At 38.7% G+C, this 11,049-nt stretch overlaps 1 non-coding gene across 1 annotated transcript; it reads right to left on the reverse strand.

Moving 5' to 3' along the window:
- Window positions 1-4,055: 4,055 nt before the first annotated feature.
- On the reverse strand, window positions 4,056-4,146 carry trnar-ucu (transfer RNA arginine (anticodon UCU)). Its single transcript is given in 2 exon segments — window positions 4,056-4,091; window positions 4,110-4,146. It is a non-coding gene; the product is annotated as a tRNA-Arg (tRNA).
- Window positions 4,147-11,049: the final 6,903 nt, after the last annotated feature.

An 11,049-nucleotide genomic window follows, 5' to 3' on the forward strand; every position in this document is an offset into this window, starting at 1 on the left:
CAATACTTTCTTCTTTTGCATAGTATTCTTTAGACACCTTAGCTATATTCTCTGCCTTTATGAATAGGTTTTCTTTCTGGTCCCTAATTTGTCTCTCATCTCTTCTCTATAATAGTTTTCTTATTCAAATGCATACTTTTTTTAGTATTCCTTTTGTTACCAGTATTTTCTCATGCTTTGTTTTTGCCTCTCTTTTTCCCTATTCATTTATTCTATAATTGACCCAGTTTTCTCTTGTGACTGTTATCTATCATCATCAGGCGCCATGCCAAGATTGAGCTTTGTCTGCCCATGGCCCACATACTCCTGTTTCAGGTCAAGTGGATCAATTCATTGGTATTCATTTCCAGTTCTCTGGCTGCTGTCTCCATCATCATTTGTCTTTGCCTTCCTTTTGCTTTCTTCCCTTCAATCTTTCTCTTAATTACCATGCATTCTAACTCCTCTTTCCTAATTACATGTCCAATGAAGTTACGTTGCCTTTTCATGATCTCATACATTATTTCTCTTTTTGTGCTTGCTCTGTTCATGACATCCTCATTAGATATTCATTTCATCCATGATATTCTTTGCAACCTCCTCAAAAACCACATCTCTGCTGCTTCAATTCATTTCTTCATGTTACTAGATGTTATCAAATATTCTGATCCATATAACATAACTAGATAAACGTAACATTTCAGTACTCTGAGGTGGGTTGTGCCTAGTTTAGTGTTGGTCAGTATACTCTTCATTCTCATAAAGGTGTCTTTTGCCATCCCTATTCTTCTTTTGATGTCCATGTCGTGCCTGCCATCTGATGTCACCCAGCTTCATAAGTAGCAAAAGTTCTGTACTTGTTTTATGTCTTCACCATTTATTTTCAGCCTGCAGATAGGATTGTCCTTCTTTTTGGATATCACCATACGTTCTGCCTTTTTACAATTGGCAGATAGACCCATTTTTGAACTTTCTTCAACAACTATATCAATTGAGTTTTGTAGTTCTTCCTCTGTACTTGCAATTAACACAGTGCCATCCGCATGTCTGAAATTATTGATGTTTTCACCACCAACTTTGATTCCAAGATGTCTCTTATCTTTTGTAATATTGTTTCACTGTACACAATAAACAAATCAGGGGAGAAAACACACCTTTGTCTAACGCCTCTCTTGATATTCGTAAACTGACTCACTTCTCCATCTATTCTTACAGCGGCAGTTTGTTCCCAGTACAGATTTCTGATTAGGCAGAGGTCTTTCGAATCTAGATCCAGAGTTTCCTGTAATATTTCAAACAACTTATTGTGCTTCACTTTATCAAATGCTTTGATAAAGAATATCACTGGTAAAAAGCTCCTCTGTTCTTCAGGTGGATGTTTGAAAGCAAAGGACGATACCATTATCATGGGAAAAGATGAGATTATGAACAGATGGACTGAGTATATTCAGGAATTGTTTGAAGACGATCGAGGCGAAAAACCAGAAATTAAGAAGAACGTTGAAGGTTATCCATTATATGATCTTTTTTCATTGCTCTCATTTTCCTCCTTTATTGTTGATGACGGTAGCTTTGACTCCTCTATCCTTCTGCAGTTAAAATGCCTCCACCTTTGCTCAATCAATGTACCTGGGCAAGATCTTATTTTATTGAAATTGTCCCTTCTCCCAATATCATTCTTACATTGTGTCATTATTTATATCCTTTTGCATGGTTATTCTGAACATGATATTATGATCTAATGATACTGCCTGACCTAATGACTGTTTCCAGCATTTTCTGTCTTTAATTGTATAATAATTTGATCACTACTTCTTTAATATTCACCCTTCCATCATGCCGGGAAGGATGATAATGTGGATGATCACACAATAAAGGGACACTGTTGATTCCAGAGAAAGTTAAAGAGATTAATGGGTAGTTAGAATTAAATCAGAGATAAGTGCATGATGCTTCAGGGAAAAAGTATGTGAGCTATATAATCTGAATTAAAGCTGTCCTTCAAAGAAAACAAATACTTATCCTAAGCCAATATTATAACGTTAAAATTTGCAACACATTTTCAGAATCCTGGGAGTATAGAAATATATTTTATGAATCTTTGTCTGGATTATTAGCTCAATAAACTGGAATTGAAAATATATTTAAAGCTAATACTAAATAGTTATTTTGATAGGGAGGTTGGTAAATGGTGTTCAGTTTATTTCTTGATAACAAATGTTGGCAGTTTATCAGAGTAAGTAATTGAGCCAGGCGAAGATTCATCCCTGTGGAATCATAATGAACTATAGTTTATCTGTCCACAAATTTGTCATCAATTGGTCTTTAAAGGCCATTGCCATTAAACAAGTGTAGTCTCTATATCTTGGCAATAAACTGTTGACCAATCAAGAGGAATACAGAATCTCTGTCACACGAGATTCTCAGAGGATACCTCCAGAATTTATTTCATCCTTGGTGTGCTCTTCAGCTTTGGTTGGAAAGAACTTTCCATGGCCAAATGCCAAACATACTATATTTTGATGGGAATTCTAACATGCAGCATGTCTCGAGCATGGAGTTGCAGCATTCACAGATCAAGTGGAAGTCTAAAAATATGTATGTAAGTCACCTGGTGTGCGTGCAATCTTTTGAGAACAAAATAGAGTAGTGAGGGCCTAATTTGCCCCCATCACGAAAAACAACACATCAGAAAATCAGATGCATCTCGATATAAAACAAAACATAGTGCAAATTCTCAGAGGAACAGGAGGTCCCTCTGGATATGAAGGTTTTGGACTAGATTAGCCATGCCATCACTTCAGGAGTTGTTGGTGATGTAATCAAGGTTCAAAGTTCAAAGTACATTTATTACTGAACTATGTATACTGTATACAACTTTGAAATTCATCTCCCTATATGCAGCCACAAAATAAAGAAACCAATTGAAAAAAGAAGACTGTCAAAAACACAATCTGCAGAGAAAAAAAAAAACAAATCATGCAAATCATGAAGTAAGCAAGTAACATTCAGAATTGAACTTCAGGAAAATGAGTTCACGGCCACGAGTCCGGTCATCACTGCAGCCGGTCCAGGAACCCATTAGTTGCAGGCCACAGTCTAAGTTCAGTATAGAGATGGGTAAGCCTCACAGAGTGGTGACATGACCCAACACCCGGACCTTTTCAATCTAGCCCTGTGCTTAAATGGTGCCAAACAGTGAGTCGGTGCTCACTCTCTGGCACTTTGATATGCTCTCAGGCCCAGAGCCCACCACCTCAATTCAGCATACACCAACCCTTCCAATTTGGCCCAGTGATTAAATCTGTCAAACTTTGGCTTTCTCCTCACTCTTGGGCCCAGGCTCCGCTGCCTTGCCTCAGATATGCCATTTCAAATCTGCTCCAAGACCGCTCCAGCAACAGTCAAACATTGGTTCATTCCCTGCTCTCAGGCCCGGGCCCCACTGCCTCAATTCAACATGCCACAATGCAACCACCCTGCACATTTGAGTCTTCAGTTCGCAACACAAAAAATTCCACGTTATACTGGCAGTTCAAACGCCCTGCTCCAAAAGAAAATGTGTGAATAATGAAGCAGTTAATAGTTGTGTTTGCTGCCAGCAAGTTGTAGTTGTGCTTCACCAGTACCATCTTAAACTAGATAACCTACCAATAGATTCTAATATGCCTCCTTGCCAGTGCCTCCCTGTTGTCATTGTATCTACTGAAAACTATGTGCTAATCCTTTCTGAATGAAAATAATTTTGTAGTCCCACCTTTTCATATCTGGATTTTTAGTTCCATTACAGATTGACACAGTATACTCTACAACTTCAACAAAAGGACCAGGACATCTAGCGTCAGCAGGACACCATTCAGACTCTTGAGCCTGTCCCACCACTCATTAGTATCATGGTTGATCTGATATTCCTCGCCCATTTTCTGCCTTTTTCCTATTACTACTGATTCCATTACTATAAGAGACCATAAGACACAGGAGCAGAATTATGCCATTTGGCATCGAGTCTGCTCCACCATTTAATCTTGGCTAATCCTTTTTTCCCCTCTTCAGCCCTACAAGAAAATGTTAAATGATGACTCTGGTGGGGCTCGAACCCACAACCTTTGAATTACTCTTCAGTTCACTCTTAGAAGTCCAACACGCTGTCCATTGCGCCACAGAGCCACACACATTACTGATTAGAAATACTGTCCATCCCTTATCTTGAATATATACCATAACTTTGCACTCCACAACATTCTGTAGCAAAGGGTTATAAAGACTCACAACCTTATGAGAGATTCTTTGTATTTCAGTCTTGAACAGGCTTCCCCTCATGACTATGCCCTCCAGTTCTTGATCTTGTCAATAAAAAGAATCACCTTCTTGGTATTTATCCTATCTGATCCCCTGCACATTTCAATAAATTATTGATCATTTTTATAAACTCTAAAAAAATGTGCCAACATGTTTAACCTTTTCTCATCTGAGCACCCCTCTGTAATGGAAATCATTCCAGAGAATATTTCCTAAGCTGTCTCCAATGAAATACTAGCTGTCTTTAAACATAGAAACTAAAAGATTTGCAGTACCCGACACAGACTCTTAATAGGATGAATTATTAAGGAAGCAATAGCAGCACATCTGGAAAATCATAATGCAATTGAACAGTGGCACAGCTTCATGATTCCTTTATCTTTGTTAGAAAACAAAGTATCTGGTCATTTCTGAAACTGCTGGCAGATATAATGCTGCTCACTTTACATTCCTGACCATTTCAAATGTTAACCCATCAGGGAAGTATGTAAATAGCAACAAACTTTGCAGTCAGTACTAACTTACTATGCAATTCCTCCACTTTTGATGCTCTAGGTTAAAAGGTTAGATTTATATATTTGCTCCCATATATATAGTTTGATTAAGCATTTTTGTTTATTAAAAAAATTAATTACGGGTTATAAGTAAAAATATGTTAATTACAAACATCATTGCACTGCCATGTGATGTACATACACCTCATTTAAAATAAACTCAAAGTTAGATCCACTTTTTGGACTCCCATGTCTTTCTTTGAATTAATTTGATGTTTTGAAGTTACAAAACCTAAGAGTTTATGATTGTCATAGTGAAGTGAATGGAATTGCAAGCTCCAGTACCCAAACAGCATTGTAACTTGTAAGATCTGAAGAAATTAAATGGAGAAGTGATGATGCAACCCCTGATATTCAGCACCTTAGTGATGTGTCAATGTTCATTTTGAAATCTCTGCTTTGGAGGAAGGAAATCTCTGAAATGATTTGGACTAGCAAGATCAACTATCGATAAATTGAATTAAATTGTTTTCCTCTTTTTAAAACTCAGTTCAGTTTACCCAGAAGAATGAGCAAATCATTCAAAAAGACAGCTGACTTCAATATAAAATAATGTCAGCTAGATAAGAGATGATTGGTTTTAACCTTATAAAGTACAATAAAGTTTTAACTTTATTCCAGTTAGATTAAGACACGACCCACCCAGCCAACACACTTTTCATCCTTCTTCCCTTCGGGAGAAGGCTCAGGAGCTTGAAGACTCGTACGGCCAGATTTGGGAACAGCTTCTTTCCAACTGTGATAAGACTGCTGAACGGATCCTGACTGGGATCTGGGCCGTACCCTCCAAATGTCCGGACCTGTCTCTCGTTTTCTTTGCACTACCTTACTTTCCATTTTTCTATTTTCTATTTATGATTTATAATTTAATTTTTTAATATTTACTAATTTTTACTATTTTTAATATTTGTAATATTTAGTATTTGCAATCTAGGGAGTGGGAAGCGCAGAATCAAATATCGCTGTGATGATTGCACGTTCTAGTATAAATTGTTTGGCGACAATAAAGTATAAAGTATAATAACTAGTCATTTATGTAGAGATATAATAGGGCAGCATGAATTATGTGTGTATTAAAATTATTTAAAATTAATTAAAAATATATTAAGAAATAAATATATTAAACTCCAAATACCATTCTGTTTCAATGAGATTTTGGTGGGTTTCAATGGCAAAGCACAATGTCAATGGTTGTGTGAAATCTGTTCCCTTTACATCAGGCCCATGGAGATGTCTTTGATCACTGAAGAGGAGAATGCCCCTCTTCATGCATCCTCAAAGAGTTGTTTGAGGAAACAGTATGGTTATATTGAACTTCAGGCACAAGTAAGATTGACATATGAGAGCATATAGTCACAGATGACTTGCTGAAACTTGAGAGGAAGAACTACAATGTTGTTCCTTCGACTCTCAGAACAGTGAAAGGCTACCTCATGGGTGGCAGAGTAGCATAATGGTTAGCATGAAGCTTTACAATACAGGCAACCCAGGTTCAATTCCCACTTCCGTAAGGAGTTTATATATTTTCCCTGTGCCACATGGCTTTCCTCCGGGTGCTTCAGTTTCTTTGCACAGTCCAAAGACGTGCTGGTTGATAGGTTAACTGGGCATGGTAAATTGTTCTGTGAGTAGGTTAGGATTAAATAGGGGATTGGTGGTTCGGCATGGCTCGAAGAGCCAGAATGTCTTATTCCACCCTGTGTCTCAACAACTAAAAAAAATTCCCGCACATATGCTACCATTGTTTCAACCTCAAGAACTAAGGCTGGCTTGCCTGACAGACCCTGAGCTAGAGGTGTTTGTTCTTCTCACAATGGACTCGGAGAAATTTGAGGCAGATTCTGCTCATGATGGTAAGGCATATGAGCTAAAGGTTTACTCTCATTTGCCCTGCAGAGGGAAGGACATTTCTCACACGATTTATCTCTGCTCCTGTAAGAGACCAATCAGCTAACTAGTTGCATCTCCCTATTCCAACCAAACAGATAGCCGCTAACATGTAGGATGCGTTTCTTCTGTCAGAACAAGACAACAGTAATTTAAAATAGCCCCTGATATCACTGACGCATCCTGTGAAATCATGACTTTTCATCCTTGTGTAGGGTTTGGGAACCCTACACAATCCATCCAGATTTAGGAACAGCTTCTTTCCAACCGTGATAAGACTGCTGAACCTGGATCTGGGCCGTACCCTCCAAATATCCGGACCTGCCTCTCATTTTTTTTTGCACTACCTCGCTTGCCATTTTTCTATTTTCTATTTATGATTTATAATTTAAATTTTTAATATTTACTATCGATTTGTAATCCAGGGAGCGGGAAGCGCAGAATCAAATATCGCTGTGATGATTGTATGTTCTAGTATCACTTGTTTGGTGACAATAAAGTATAAAGTATACAGTTTGTCAATCTCCAAGGAGCTAATGACTATCTCCTCCAAGCTCTTTACATGCTTCTTCCCCTTCCAGCATATAGGGCTGATCTCCTGCCATGCATCTTGCATCTTTGTCCCATCATGGGTCTGACCTCTACCACACAGCAGTTTCGCAGAAGCTGCAGAGTGCTTTGCTTCTCTCCACCTGCCATGGGGAAGAGTCCTTGAAAGGCTGGTACACTTCTGTGGTTCCTACACCAACCAGTTGCACTGGTTTATCCTGATCCCATGGGAATTCATCCAGGAAATGCATTAACACTTCTTTCTGGAGGTACAGCTCACCAGCACAGATGTACACATGCTTTTGAACAAATTCACAAAATTTTAATGGGGTCTCTCAAATTAGTTTTGGCAATACACAGGATGACTTTTCAATGTTAACTTGGTGCAATCCATTTTCTAGTATTGTGTTATTTCATCTTGTCTTTTTAATAATTTAGATTATGGAGAAAATATTGTATTAACCACTGGGGAGACATTCTGGAGCCTTACTTGAAATGTCAAAATAAAGTGCAGTCTCTCTCAATCTATGGTATTGTTTAAAGATAAGGTTTGCTTTACTTTTCAGGTCAATATTTATTCCCCAAACAACACCCCACCATATCATTGATACTTGTGGATCATTAAATACATCAGGATTGACAGTTTCATAAAACAATGACTACACCTAAGAAAGTACTTATCTGTCTGCAAAAATGTTTTGGAATTTCTTGAGAACAAGGAAAGCAGAATGCAACCCAAAGAACCATCGACTGTTTACTCTTTTCCATAGATGCTGCCTGATCGACTGAGTTTCTCCAGCATTTTGTGTGAGAATGCAAGTGTAGCTTCTTCCCTGTTTTCTACTCTGCAAAGAGTTACAAGTGGCTAGAATCAGAATCAGAATCAGGTTTAATATCACTTCATACATTGTAAAATGTGTTGTCTTTGCGGTAGTAGTATAATGCAATAAATAACAATAAAAAAACTGTGAATTACAGTAAGTCTATAACTATATAAAATAGTTAAATTCAGCAAGTAGTGCAAAATTAGAAACAAAAAAGTAGTGAGATAGTATTCATACGTTCAATGTCCCTTCAGGAGACGAATGGCAAAGGGGAAGAAGCCGTTCCTGAATCATAGTGTGTGCCTCCCTGATGGTAACAATGAAAACAAGGCATGATTTAAGTAATGGGAGTCCTTAATGGGTAGACACCACTTTTTTGAAGCATTGGTGTTTGAAGATGTCCTGGATACTACAGAGAAATATATACACTAAACAATGAAACAGGGAAGATTGAAATATGTCAGGTCAGAGGGATAAAGAGGGTAAAATTCATCTTGGCTTGTCCTGAAGAACTTATGCAGATACATCAATAGTTCATGTCAAATCCATTTTTTTTCCCCTTTATCACTGAGAATTTGTCTATCACCCATTTTATCTTACTACCCCAACACTGCTCATCAACAGCTGTTTTTTTACTGTTAACAATGCAATTGTGGTCAGTTCAAATGACCATGACACCAAAACCCATGCATAAGAGAAATAATTACAAGGACTCATAATGTTCTATTTATTAGTTTGCTGCACACCTTACAGTTTGATGTCCTTGACAGACATTGTTCAGTTCTGGCAGCCCACTGTGTATTTCTGCTGCTGTCTGTGAGTTTGTTCCTTTGCTACGAGCATTCAGACAAGGCTGAAGCAGCAATTAGCTGACTGAGGTCAGAGTTTTAAAATGGTGCTATACGAGAAATCAAAAGCTGCAGCTACTTATACAGCACTCCCTCTAGTTTTTTACATCAACAGATACTGATTGATTATCTATTGTAGCTTTTTAAGGGGCATTGCACACAAGCTAAATGCTGCCAATACAATTATGTCTCTATACCTGCCTCAGCGTGAGTCCTTAAACAATACACTGTAAGACAGATGGATTTAAAGTTATTAGAGTTGTGAATACTGCAAAACAAGGCAGATTGTACAGGTCATATTGCCATTAATATTCCATGTCAGTTCATAAAGAGAGTGTGTGTTTGATAAACAGCTGTAATATTCAGGATAGCAATTCCCTCTCTGAATAAACTAAGCTGCTTACCTATGAACAGGTAGCATTCCAGTATGCCCCTGCTTTAGAACGTCCTGATATAGTAAGGAGAGATGGGAAATCAGCATGTACTTGATTCCCCAGTGCACATGGAAGACAATGGTACAACAGAGATACATATTAACTGGTGCTGAATGGAGAGCTTGGAAGTCCAGGAATTTAATGTCATAGTGGATTGGTACGAAGTTATTAATCCATAGATCATGCAGCAGTGAATGCCTCAAAAACATGAGTTCACATCTTGTGTCTACAGGCGAGGCACAGTCCAAAAGCAGGGTTTTGACTCAAAATGCCAAAGTTCAAAGTTCAAATTAAATTTATTGTCAAAGTACAAATACAGCATGTCACTATATACAGCCCTGAGATTCCTTTTCTTGTGGGCAATCACAGTAACTACAAGAAGCACAACAGAAGCAGTGAAGGACCTTATCCAACAAGGACTAAAAGCAATCAACGTGCATAAAAAAACAACAAACTCTGTAAATATAAAAAGGAAGATAAAGAAAAAGAAATAATATTAATAATAAATAAATAAGCAACAAACATCGAGAACATGAGATGAAGACTCCTTGAAAGTGAGTCCATAGGTTGTGGGAACATTTCAATGATGGGGGCAAGTGAGGCTGAGTGAAGTTATCTCATTTGGTTCAACAGTCTGATGGTTGAGGGTAATATTTTTTTCCTGAATCTGGTGATAGGGCCCTGAGGCCCCTGTACCTTCTTCATGATTGCAGCAGTGAGAAGAGAGCATGGCCTGGATGGTGGTGGACCTAGATGATGGATGCTGCTTTCCAGCAACAACACTCCATGAAGATGAGCTCCCAGAAACGCTTTACCTGCGATGGACTGGTGCACATCCATTACTTTTTGTAGGCTTTTCCATACCAGGCCATGACGCTACCAGTCAATATACCCTCCACCACACATTTATCTGTAGCATATGTGATTTGTAAACAATTCTTCCTGACTTGCTATGTAGTAGTTTGTTTGGTTTATTTGTGCTTTCTATTTTGTGATAATAAATTAGGTTTAAGTTATTTTGTTGTGCTTGAATGCTCATTATTACACTTGGAAAGTACATTGCTTTCATCTCCATCCAAATGATCTTCATACCAGACCTTCGACACATCAGTTGTTTGGGTCTGATGAATTCAGCCCATTACACTCCATAGGAGCTAGCACTTATTCTCACTGACATCTTCAACATCTCCCTGAGCAGTGCCGTCATTCTTACATGCTTGAAGGCCGCCATCATCATCCCCGTGCTGAAGAAATCTTCAGTGTCCTCCCTCAACGACTACCGTCCCGTTGCACTCACATCCATCATCATGAAGTGTTTTGAGAGGCTCATCATGAGGCACATCAGGACCCTGCTGCCCCCCTCACTAGACCTCCTGCAGTTTGCGTACCGTCCCAACAGTTCAACAGATGACACCATTGCCATCACTCTCCACCTGGCCCTAACCCACCTGGACAAAAATGACATGTACGTTTGAGTGCTGTTCAAAGACTTCAGCTCAGCATTCAACACAATCATTCCTCAGAAACTGATTGGAAAGCTGAGCCTACTGGGCCTGAACACATCTCTCTGCAACTGGATCCTAGACTTCCTGACTGGGAGACCTGTCAGTCTGAATTGGAAGCAGCATCTCCAACACCATCACACTGAGCACGGGGGCCCCCCAGGGCTGTGTGC

This window comes from Mobula hypostoma, chromosome 21, assembly GCF_963921235.1.
Source record: "Mobula hypostoma chromosome 21, sMobHyp1.1, whole genome shotgun sequence".
NCBI classification, from domain to species: Eukaryota; Metazoa; Chordata; class Chondrichthyes; order Myliobatiformes; family Myliobatidae; genus Mobula; species Mobula hypostoma.